Below are 11,611 nucleotides of genomic sequence, written 5' to 3'. Positions count from 1 at the left end.
GGGGGGGAAGAGACAGACACACACACACACACACAGATACAGAGAAAGAGAAAGAAACACACAGAGAGAGAGAGATACAGAGACAGAGAAAGAGATGGGGAAAGACACACACACAGAGACAGATACACAGACAGAAAGAGAAAGACACACACAGAGAGAGAGAGAGACAGACAGACAGACAGAGAAAGACAGAGAGAAAGAGACGCAGAGACACAGAGAGAGAGAGAGAGAGAGGGAAAGAGAGAGACACACAGAGAGAGATAGAGACAGAGAGAGAAAGACACACACACAGATGCAGAGAAAGAGAAAGAGAGAGAAACAGAGAGAGATACAGAACCAGCCAGACAGACAGACAGCAGGTGTGTGTTTAAGGTTGACTAATTAATCTACCCAGAGCCTCTTCACTTGAAAGCTAAGGGACCCTTTGATGGCCCACAACAGGGTTTTTTCAAACTTGGCAACTTTAAGACCCCTGAACTTCAACTCCCATTGAATCCATCGCCAGGAGAATTCTGGGAGCTGAAATTCACACATCTTAAAGCGTGGATTGGCTATCAACACAGGCTTAGGGAATTCTATCTATTAACTAGGAAGTTTTCCATTTCTTTTTTTTTAAAAAAACCATGACGATGGATGTAACTTTCTCAATCCAGGTTATTTTCTCTGTAAAAAAAAAAACCCAAACTCTGTTTCTCTGTAAAAACAAACTTTAAAAAAAAGTTTGAACCACTAGGTTGAATCTTCCGGGCACAAATAATTCTGGGCTGAATTCACTCCTCCTCAAATACTACAATTCTGATCAGTTGTTGTTCTGCTGAGTTGTTGTTGTTTTTCCAGAAGTGAAATAGAGCTCTGACCTTTTGTCTATTTGGATTCCCTCGTTCTGAACAGATACGGTAGTTTTCCAGAAATGAATTCAGGCAAAGATGAGATTACCATTGAGCCGCTCACCAAGGGCCGCTCTGTTATTTTAAGAGAAGGGAAATGATTTATGGAGGCGCTCAGGGAATGAGAATAACGCTTGGTTTCCTTTATTAAAAAGTTCCCTAGCCCGTCAAAGTCAAGGGCAGAGTAAGGTTCTGCAATAGGAGTAACTGAAGACGTCACGTTTGCTTTTCACAACGTTCTGGTGTAGCCTCCCGACCATAATCCTATCAAGTGGGAGTAATATAATACAAGTAAGGTAATAATGTGGGAGTAAGATAATGAAGAGTCCCTGAATTTTTACATAAGTCTGCTCATTTTCAAACCTTGCCCCAATGCCCCAATGCCTTCTCCCTTAAAAGGAAGATTTTGGTAGCCCCAATTCTCTCTAGGATTCTTCCATCTTCTCTTTTAGGCATCTGGCTAAAATAGCTTCCTTATCAAAAGGTTTGCTGGGGTATTTTTTTAAAAACTACCTGAAATAGCTAATTGTCCCTTCCTTCCTCTCTTCCTTCTTTCCTTCCTTCCTCCACTTCCCTCCCTCTCTTCCTTCCTTCCTTTCTTTCTTTCCTTCCTTCCTTCTTTCCATCTCTTCCTCCCATCCCCTCCTTTTACCTTCGTTCCTCCCTCCACTTCCCTCCCTCTCTTCCTTCTTTCCTTCCTTTCTCCCTTCCGTCCCTCCCTTTTCACCCTCCCATCCCTTCCTTTTCCTTCCTTCTCTCCCTCCTTCCCGCCCTCCCATCCCCTCCTTTTTCTTTCCTTCCTTCCTTCCTTCCCTCCCTCCCTCCCTCCCCCCTCCCCTCCTCCCTTCCTTTGATGTCTTTGAAATAGACACTTGTAAAAAATGTGGACTTGGGCATTTGGATAACTAAAAAGAGGGATCTAAATATTTTACATAAAATAATCCCCTTAATATTCCACAGAAACTGGAAAGGTTTATCTTCCAGATGTTGCTAAGCTACAAGTCCTTAGCAGCTTTGTACAGGACTGCTGACAGCTTTTGTGCACCAACCTCTAATGGGTTGTGTGTGTGTGTGTCCCCCACTTTCTGAAGAGGGACGCACTGGTTGTGTGTATCTGGTGGAAGATGCATCAAAGCTGAAAGACACAGAGGCTGGAGGGTCCTTAGCACCCCAGTCCAGCTGTTGCGCACCAAAGCTGTCCACTTTTTGTGGGGTTGCTGAGCACATCTGGACTTTTGAGACCATGTTACGGGTTGCCAGGCTCACTAAATACTGACCTCCCCACCCAAACATCCTGCTGATCCCCATTTTCATTTCACGTTGTGTTTTCTGGGCAAGTCGAAACACTCCCAAGGAAAACACTGCCCTGCCCGGCAGCCTCTTGTCTTAACGCATCCAGGGGAAAGACAGCGCCCGAAGCACTTCTGGAAATACATTTCTATTCATTTGGCTTTAATTAAAGAAAGTAAATGGTGATGGGTGCCAAGGAAAACGTTTGAGGAAGAATCCGTGCCCAGAAACACCCATCACTCGCCAGTAGCTCTCCTCCTCAGCTCTCACCTGCTGGCCAGCCTGCCTGGGGGTCCCGCTTCTTCCTGTACAATGACGCACAGGGTCCCTGCTCAGAACAGAGCACTTTATTTGGCCACATGTGATTAGACACACAAGGAATTTGGACTGCCAGAAGTGCCATGATGTGGTTACATGATGTTCAATTCAATTCAGAATAGAACTGAAAGGGACCTTGGAGGTCTTCTAGTCCAACCCCGGCTCAAGCAGGAAACCCTAGACCATTTCAGACAGGTAGCTATCCAGTCTCTTCTTAAAAACCTCCAGTTGATGGAGCATCCACAACTTCTGAAGGCAACTTCTGTTCCACTGGTTGATTGTCCTCCCTGTTAGGAAGTTTCTCCTTAATTCCAGGCTGCTCCTCTCCTTGGTTGGCTTCCATCTGTTGTTTTTGGTCTTGCCTTCTGGTGCTTTGGAGAAGAGATGGACCCCCCTCTTCTTCTTTGGGGCAGCCCCTCAAACTCAATTCCTGCAACCGTTCTTCAAATGTTTTAGCCTCCAGGCCTTTAATCATCTCAGTTGCTCTTCTCAGCACTTTTTCCAAAGTCTCAACAGCTTTTTGGTAATGCGGTGACCAAAACTGGATGCAGGATTCCAGATGTGGCCTTACTAAAGTTTTATGTCACACTTTACAACTGCATTGCTTGGCGTCAGAAATTCCCGTAACCTGACAACTCCTTATCATAGATGCTAATGACTGACTGAGCAGCATATAACAGATTGTCAAAACAATGCAATTGTTTTTCTATTATGGATTCTATTTAAAGCATGTCTCCATGTTGTAAGAATTCAATTCACTTCTCTTTCATTTTCTTGCTCTTCTTTTTCATTTTAATCCAAATGATTTGTTTTCTGTGGTTGGTGAAATTTTGCTGAAACCACGTTCTTCAAAGTGGACATAGCCAGTTTGACTATTTTGACCATGCGCTCCCCTCCCCCAGCCCCAAATAAACACAAAACATGCAAGGAAAGAGGGGAGTGGGCCGAGGGGCTCTCCGGGATCCCAAGCTGTCATCCACATGTCAAAAGCAGCGCTGCGACACTCAGTGCAAACTCCGCCCCCTTTTGTGTATGCGTGCAACGTTACGAGGAAGACGGTGGTACGATGACACCTCTGCTTTGAACATTTGACTTGAGAAAGGATCACTCTTTGCATTTTTTAAAAATGTTTTTATTTTTAATCTCTTAGATATAGTTACAGCTATACATTCACATGGTTATTATTCTTATTTATCTTTATCACTTTTACATCTTTGTTTTTCCATATAAAAGGTTAAAATAAACATTCTGGGTTGCTTTGCTTACCATCCCATAGACCTGTTTTGTATTATCACCATCCCATTTTTATCTTTTCTTTTCACCCTCCCTCCCTTCTCTACTTTCTCTCTTCCTCCTCTTTCCCCTTTCCTCCTTCCCTTGCCTCTCTCCCCTACTCCTCTCTTCCTCTTCCCCCTGCTGCCCTCTCTCCTTCTCGTTCTCTCCCTTCCCTCCTTCCTCTCCTTCCCTCTTTCTTCCTCATCTCCTCTTTTCTCTCCTCTCCTCCTTTCCTTTTCTGTTACTGGGATCACTCTTTGAATTGATACGCTTCATACTCAGGGGTGGATTGAAAAAATTTAGCAACCGGTTCTCTGGCCGGTTGCTGGCTGGGCGTGGCCTACTTGGCTTCCTGCACCGTGGTTGGTGGTGGGGAGCTTTTGCCCTCTCCAGGCTCCGGAGCTTTCCTCTGGGAGGGCAAAAACGGCCTCCTCGGGCTCCGGAGGTCATGCGGAGGCCAGAGCAGGCCGGTTTCCGGACTCCAAGAACCTCCAGTAGGCCCGTTTCCCCACTTCCCCGAGCCTCCATGCAGGCGCTGCACATGGAGACTCCTGGGAGGGGAGGGACGGGCGGGGTCAGCCAGAACGTCCAACTACCGGTTCGGTGAAAATTGACATCCAGTTTGCCTGAACCGGTCTGAACCGACTGAATGCCAGACTGAATGGTTATGTGGGCGTGGCTTGGTGGGCGTGGCTTGGTGGGCGTGGCTTGGTGTGCATGGCAGGGGAAGGATACTGCAAAATATCCAGTCCTACCTGACTCTGGGGCCGGCCGGTTCTCTGAACTACTCAAAATTTCCACTACTGGCTCTCCAGAACCTGCTGGATTTCACCCCGGATCCCACCCTTGCTCTTACTTGTAGGATCCAGTGATCCTGAATCTGGCAGATGCAGCCAATTTTTAATCCCTTGCAGCAACCAGGCTCTGAACAATCTGGATTTCTTTTCAATTCCTCCCACCTTCATGTGTGGGAGGCTCTTTTTTTTACACATAATGAGCAGCTCCAGCCAGATGTGGCAGGATGTTTTGAAAATCTTGATTGCTCTCTGGATCTGGGAAAGCAAAGTCTGGAAGCTTCCCTGTGAGTTCCTTATTGTGTTGGAAAAAGAGGGGGACTGATGGTTCCCCTTAAACGATTTTAATAGTTTTGAGTTTATAAGAGGCATTTAGCTCCCTTTCCTGTAATTGCAAAGTATTCTTGTAATCAGAGGCTTTTTAGTTATTTGGCACATGATTGTGGCGACCGCTTCAAATTTTATTGCAAGGTTTTTTTCCCCCAAAATGTTTTTTATTTCAGTTTCCAGCCATATTTATCTCTTTCCCCCCTACCTCCCACATGCTAGAAGGATTTTTTGCTACACATTTTTTTACAGACTTTTTTTTCTTACACAGTCACCTTGTCTGTGCAGATTCTCAGTCATCCAGGTCATGGTTATCCCAAAGCTGCTTTTTCAAGAGGCAACTGGAGTTTGTTTTTCAAAAAACAGATAAACCTCCAAGTGGCCTCAACAACCCTCTAAAAGGATGAAAATTTTCAGCTGTCTGTAAGGAATATAAATAATAAAGTCCTCAATGGAACTGCATCTACATGGAGGGAGGTTTGCAGTGGAGTACCCCAAGGCTCTGTTTTAGGCCCAGGACTCTTCAACATTTTCATCAAAGATTTGGATGAGGGAATAAATGGGGAACTCATCAAATTTGCAGATGACACCAAGCTGGCAGGAATAGCCAACACTCCAGAAGATAGGCTAAAGATACAGAAGGATCTTGACAAACTTGAACATTGGGCACTATCTAATAAAATGAAATTCAATGGTGAAAAGAGTAAGGTTCTACATTTAGGCAACAAAAACGGAATACACAGGTACAGTATAAGTGATACCTTGCTCAGTAGTAGTAACTGTGAAAGGGATCTTGGAGTCCTAGTGGACAACCATTTAAATATGAGCCAGCAGTGTGCAGCTGCCAAAAAAGCCAACACAGTCCTAGGCTGCATCAACAGAGGGATAGAATCAAGATCACGGGAAGTATTAATACCACTTTATAATGCCTTGGTAAGGCCACACTTGGAATCCTGCATTCAGTTTTGGTCACCATGATGTAAAAAAGATGTGGAGACTCTAGAAGGAGTGCAGAGAAGAGCAACCAAGATGATTAGGGGACTGGAGGCTAAAACCTATGAAGAACGGTTGCAGGAACTGGGTATGTCTAGTTTAATAGAAAGAAGGACTAGGGGAGACATGATAGCAGTCTTCCAAAATCTCAGGAGCTACCACAAAGAAGAGGGAGTCAACCTTAATTTTGTTAAGAGGAGTATCCAAAATGCGAAGATGGTAGCCACCATGGTATGGTGGGAGCTTCGCTAAACGTTTCACCAAACCCAAACCCATTTCAATGATTTATAAGTGATGGTGATAATATTGGCCTCCAATGCTATCAATGTGCATTCCCATGCAAACATTTGCCGTTGCGATATAATAATTTTGCTGATGAAACATATTGGTTATCTCTTGATTAAATCACCTTTTCATTGCTCCTGATTTATTTTTCCCTGTGGCTCTCTATCGGTTTTCGATTGCCTCCTTCGAAAGGGAAAAGCAGGGCATAAACTCTGGAAAGGAATCTTTAGTTACATAGGTAAAGACTTTTTTATTTACGGAGGTTGCTGCTTATTGGCGGATGCAAAGCTGCTTTGAAACTTTATTTTGATTTGCAGAGTGATATCTAGCCCTATAAAATGGGAGGGTTTTCCCCTTCCTTTTAACGATTAAGTGACAGGTGGATCCAATGGTTGTTCCTCTTAGGCTAATACAGGTAGCCCCTGACCTATGGCTACACTTGAGCCCAATATTTCTGTTGCTAAGTGAGACGTTTGTTAAGTGAGTTTTGCCCCATGTTACGACCTTTCCTGCTAAGCGAATCACTGCACTTGTTAACTTAGTACCACGGTTGTTAAGTGAATCCGGCTTCCCCATTCACTTGGACACTGTGGCCGTCATAAATATGAGTCAGCTGCCAAGCGTCTCAATTCTCTTCACGTGACTGGGAGGATGCTGTAATGGTTGTTAAGTGTGAATAATGGCCATCAGTCACTATTATAAGTCACTTCCTGACACCAACATTATCCACAAATCCCAAAGCTTGAAGTAGGATGATGCTAAAGTGAATTAACAGAATAACGGAGGTGGAAGGGACCTTGGAGGTCTTCTAGTCCAACCCCTTCAGGCAGGAAACCCTCTACCAGTTCAGGCAAATGGTTGTCCAGTCTCTTCTTTAAAAGTCCCAGTGTTGGAGCTTCCACAACCTCTGGAGGCCAGTCACGGAGAGGTGATTGAGCCGCCTGCAAATATTCCTTCGATGCAAATGACACACAGGGACCATTTTCACTGCGTCCGGCAGCCCTTTGCACTTGATTGACTGGCTTTGAAGGTCTCACTTGGAGTCGCGAGTGAGGGAAACATTCTTAATGGGCTTCCCTTGGCTTTAGTCCTCCCATTGGATCTATTTTGGGAACGCGTGTTCCTTGGCACTGAGAATTATTCGTGATATCCTGAACTTGCGATAGAGATTTGTGCTACGACAAAGAGAGAAAGTTAGGTAATAAGAGTTGCAGTGATGAGTCATATCAGTGAGCAGCGCATGTGGGGCCTCCTGGGCCTTTCTTACACTTACAGGAAGCTTACTCAGGCACGCTCTGGAGCAGGAGTGGGTAATTGCACAAGGCACGAACGGTTCGATCAGGTTTTAAATGAGGCCACGGCTGCAGGTGCCTTTCAGTAGGGCTACAGTGAGGGCTTCCATGCACATTGCCAGCTCTCTCCACCAAGGCAGGTGAGAACATTTGGTGGGATGCTAAGCTTTGAAGGGCTGTCAGGACAGACACCTAAAGCTCCAGTGAGCCCTTTGTCCACTAGCAGCTGAGAACATGAACCAAGGTCCATAGATGGATGGGTGGATGGATGAGAGGATAGATAGATAGATGGATGGATGGATGGATGGATGGATGGATGGATGGATGGATGACAAGTAGATAGACAGATAGTCAAATATGAGAGATGATAGATAGGTAGATGGATGGATGGATGGATGGATGGATGGATGGATGGACGGTTAAGTAGATAGACAGATAGTCAAATATGATAGAGAGATGATAGATGGATGGATAGACAGATAGTCAAATATGATAGAGATGATAGAGAGATAGATAGATAGGTAGGTAGGTAGGTAGGTAGATAGATAGATAGATAGATAGATAGATAGATAGATAGATAGAAAGATAGATAGATGATAGATGGATGGACGGATAAGTAGATAGACAAATAGTCAAATAGGATAGAGAGATGATGGATGGATGGATGGATAGATAGATAGATAAATAGATATAGATATAGATATGGATGGATGGATGGATGGATGGATGGACGGACAGACGGACAGAGGGATAGATTATTTATATTACATCTTAGCTAACAGATCTTACATTCAAAAGAAAAATGTGGGGTTTTTCTGGGTGCCATCTGAGCTTGGCCGTTTGCCTTTACATTGTGAAAACATAAAGAAGAAAATGAAGGAATAGCCTTTAAAAACAAGGAAGATCAAAATGGCGCCTTCCATAAATTTCATCCCATACATTTATGAATTAAACCTGGGGGATACCTTTGAATTCCATTCCATTGTATTGGCTTTCAACGCTTATAAGCTGCCCAAAGTCACCTCCAGGCAAGATGGGTGGCACCCAAGTTTAATAAGTAAATAGGTAAACAACCACCCCACCCATTCACCCACCCCCCCACCCCCCACCCCAGGGACAGTGATCTTCAGTGGGTTGCCCCATCATGGGGGTCTGGACTTAAGCCAGTCTGGGGCTTAAGCCTTTGTTAGTTGGCATGCTAAGACGTTTGTGTGTATATCTATTTATAGCTGTCCTTCTCCTTGATTTCAGTTGTGCTAATCAAATGTTTTACAGCTTAATAGAAAGATCTCTTGATTAGAAATTAGGTTATGAAGCGCCTTGTGATATTCTATTCATGGAGTAGAATATATTGGCCATGTTATATTTTACATCTGCGGGTTATTCAAGATTTGTTGGTTGTCCACTTGGATTCTATCAGTTCTATATTTTCTCCTTTCTTGCTATATTTTCTAATGTTTAAAATCGGGATCTAAACATCCATATGGTTTCTTCTCCCTTTTAAAATATCATAATGAATGTAAAAACAAATTAGAAACCTAGTGTAATTTTTTTAAATATTTCCCCCTAATTTCTTACTGGCCTGCTTAGAGCCTTTTGAGTTCAGATGTTTAAGGGCTTAATTTGTGGATTTTATCTGAATGCTATGGACAGCCTAAAGTCACAGGGGAGGATATAAATTTGAAAAAAAAAGAGTCAGATATTTACCCATAAAATGCTATTGCGCAATCAGCAAGTAAAAAACAAAAACTCTCAAATTGCACAATAGCATTTTATGGGTGAACTCTTCTGAAAAATAAAGTCAACATCTGCTACAATTGTACTAATAATTTATCTAACAGGATTTCCCAGTTCTCTTATTTGTTTTTGCTTTATTTACAATTGTACAAAATTTACAAAGGAATCCATCAAGTTACTTCAAGGAGAATAAAGTCTAAAACAAGACGATAAAAGCAGAAACCAGTAATAGCAATTGGCCTTAGACATATACCACTTTGCAGGGCTTTTACAGCCCTCTCTGGGGGTTTACAGAGCCAGCCTCTTGCCCATGACAGTCTGGGTCCCTCATTTTACCAACCTCGGAAGGACCGAAGGCTGAGCCAACCTTGAGCTGGTCAGGATCGAACTGCTGGCAGTGGGCAGAGTTACCTTGCAATACTACATTCTAACCACTGCACCATCAGAAAAGAGATTGAGAAAGGGAATAAGAGAGGAAGAAATGAAGGAATAGCACTTATATACCGCTTTACAGTGCTTTTACAGCCCTCCCTAAGTGGTTTACAGAGTCAGCGTCTTGCCCCCACCAATCTGGATCCTCATTTTACCCACCTTGGAAGGATGGGAGTCCGAGTTGACCTGGAGCCTGATGAGATTCCATCTGCCAAATTGCAGGCAGCCGGCAGTCAGCAGAAGTAGCCTGCAGTACTGCGCTCTAACCACTGCGCCACCGAGGCGCTGACTAGGCAAAGATGGAAGAAACCTTTATTAGGCTGTTTCTGAAACAGAAAAAAATGGCTTAGTAGAGCTCCCTCCATCCAACACAAGCTTTCATTATAATTGTGTGACTGTATTGTGATATCACGGCACCCACACAAAGATATGTGCACCCATGCTGTACCATACGCATAATGACTCTTTGCCCCATGCTTATTTGTATCTCAGCTTTTATTATTTTTACAAATAACTCGAGGTGGGGAACATATGCAGCGCATCTTCCTCCTCTTATTTTCCCCACAACCTGTGAGGTGGGTTTGGGGGTGAGAGAGAGTGAGTTTGGGTGGGTGGGGGGACTGGCCCAAAGTCATCCAGACAACTTTCAGGCCTAAGGCCCGACTAGAACTCTATGTCTCCTGGTTTCATGGGGTCTAGAACTCATTGTCCTCTGGTGATTGGGCCAAGTCATCCAGGCAGCTTTCGTGGCTGAGGAAGGCTAGAACTCATTGTCGCCTGGTGGTTGGCCCAAGCCACCCAGTGGTGTTTATGCTTAAGGTGGGACTAGAATTCACCATCAACCGTGTGACTCATTCAAGAACTGCAGGATTCGCTTAACAACCATGGAGACAGAAGGCGTAAAATAACCTACTTAACACATTTCTCACTTAGCAACCTAAACGTTGGGCTGGATGATGGTTTTAAATTGAGGCCTGCCTTTATTTCAAACTAGTCACTGTTTTCCTTCTCTTAACCCCATCATCTGATGGGGAAAAAAACCCCAGATTAGATCAGCCTCAGGATGACTTTGTTCCGTGTGGCTTGTTTGGAAATAAAATGATCCAGCAATGAGATCATACAGAATCCCCATCCGACCCCTTTTTCCCCTTAACGACGGAATAATGTAATAACTTCCCAGTGGATTCTTCAACAAAAGATCCTCCATCCAGCCTGACTCATGTTTGGAGGAGGTGCAAAGCCAACTCCTCCGGTGACACTACGCCTGCCCACCCTGCTAAACCAGGACTAAACCACAGCTTGTTGGAGCAAGGCCCCATTGACACCCCCCCCCCCCAAGCAGAATAGAACAGAATAATAGGTTTATGGTCCCTTTGAAGGGACACTAATCGGCATACCTTAAAAATGCAATTACCTTGCATGCAGTTCTCAAGGGGGTCTCCACCTCCCATAGAAACATCAACATAGACCAGACACATCAATCAATCAATACAACATGATGCCTGGACCCACGTATATGCAGCCATGTTGCATTAAGAAGAGAAGGAGAGGAAAAAACCCTTTCCAGATGCTTGCAACGCACGAATCCAGCTGCGTTCAATGACACTCAGGGGAGGGGGAAAGAGAGAGAAGATAAAATTGGCTCCTCTCCAGCCCCCACTCATGTTTAAGGGCCATGAAGAATCCACGGGCGCATGGTCACCCAAGAAACGGGCAGGGAGCTTCCTCGGGAGTAGGAGAGGCTCCGGCAAAGGCTGGGGAGGGGTCTCGGGGGGGGGAGTCGCTGCCCCCCCCATTTAAGCCTTTGTTCCGCGCGTTGAACCCAACGGGGACAGCCTCTCCCCCTCGCCTGAACCTCCGCGGGGGGCTTCCCACGCGTCTCCCGGGGGGCTCAGCTGGACGACCCGCCCAGTTCATGAACCCCCCTCCGGGAGCCCCTCTCCCTCCGAAACAAAGGCGCCCCCGGCTTAAGACACAAAAG

The 11,611-nt window shown here is 44.8% G+C and overlaps 1 long non-coding RNA gene across 1 annotated transcript; it reads right to left on the bottom strand.

Annotated features, from left to right (window-relative positions):
• Positions 1 to 5,934: 5,934 nt before the first annotated feature.
• Positions 5,935 to 11,580, bottom strand: LOC309382426. Its single transcript, XR_014173672.1, has 3 exons — positions 11,045 to 11,580; positions 9,790 to 9,919; positions 5,935 to 7,344 (listed from the first exon to the last, which is right to left on the bottom strand). It is a non-coding gene; the product is annotated as an uncharacterized lncRNA (long non-coding RNA).
• Between the last annotated feature and the right edge of the window lie 31 nt (positions 11,581 to 11,611).

Source organism: Natrix helvetica (genome assembly GCF_964273705.1).
Source record: "Natrix helvetica genome assembly, contig: HAP1_SCAFFOLD_449, whole genome shotgun sequence".
In the NCBI taxonomy this organism is placed as follows: Eukaryota; Metazoa; Chordata; class Lepidosauria; order Squamata; family Natricidae; genus Natrix; species Natrix helvetica.
This window is presented reverse-complemented; position numbering and strand designations above follow the sequence as displayed.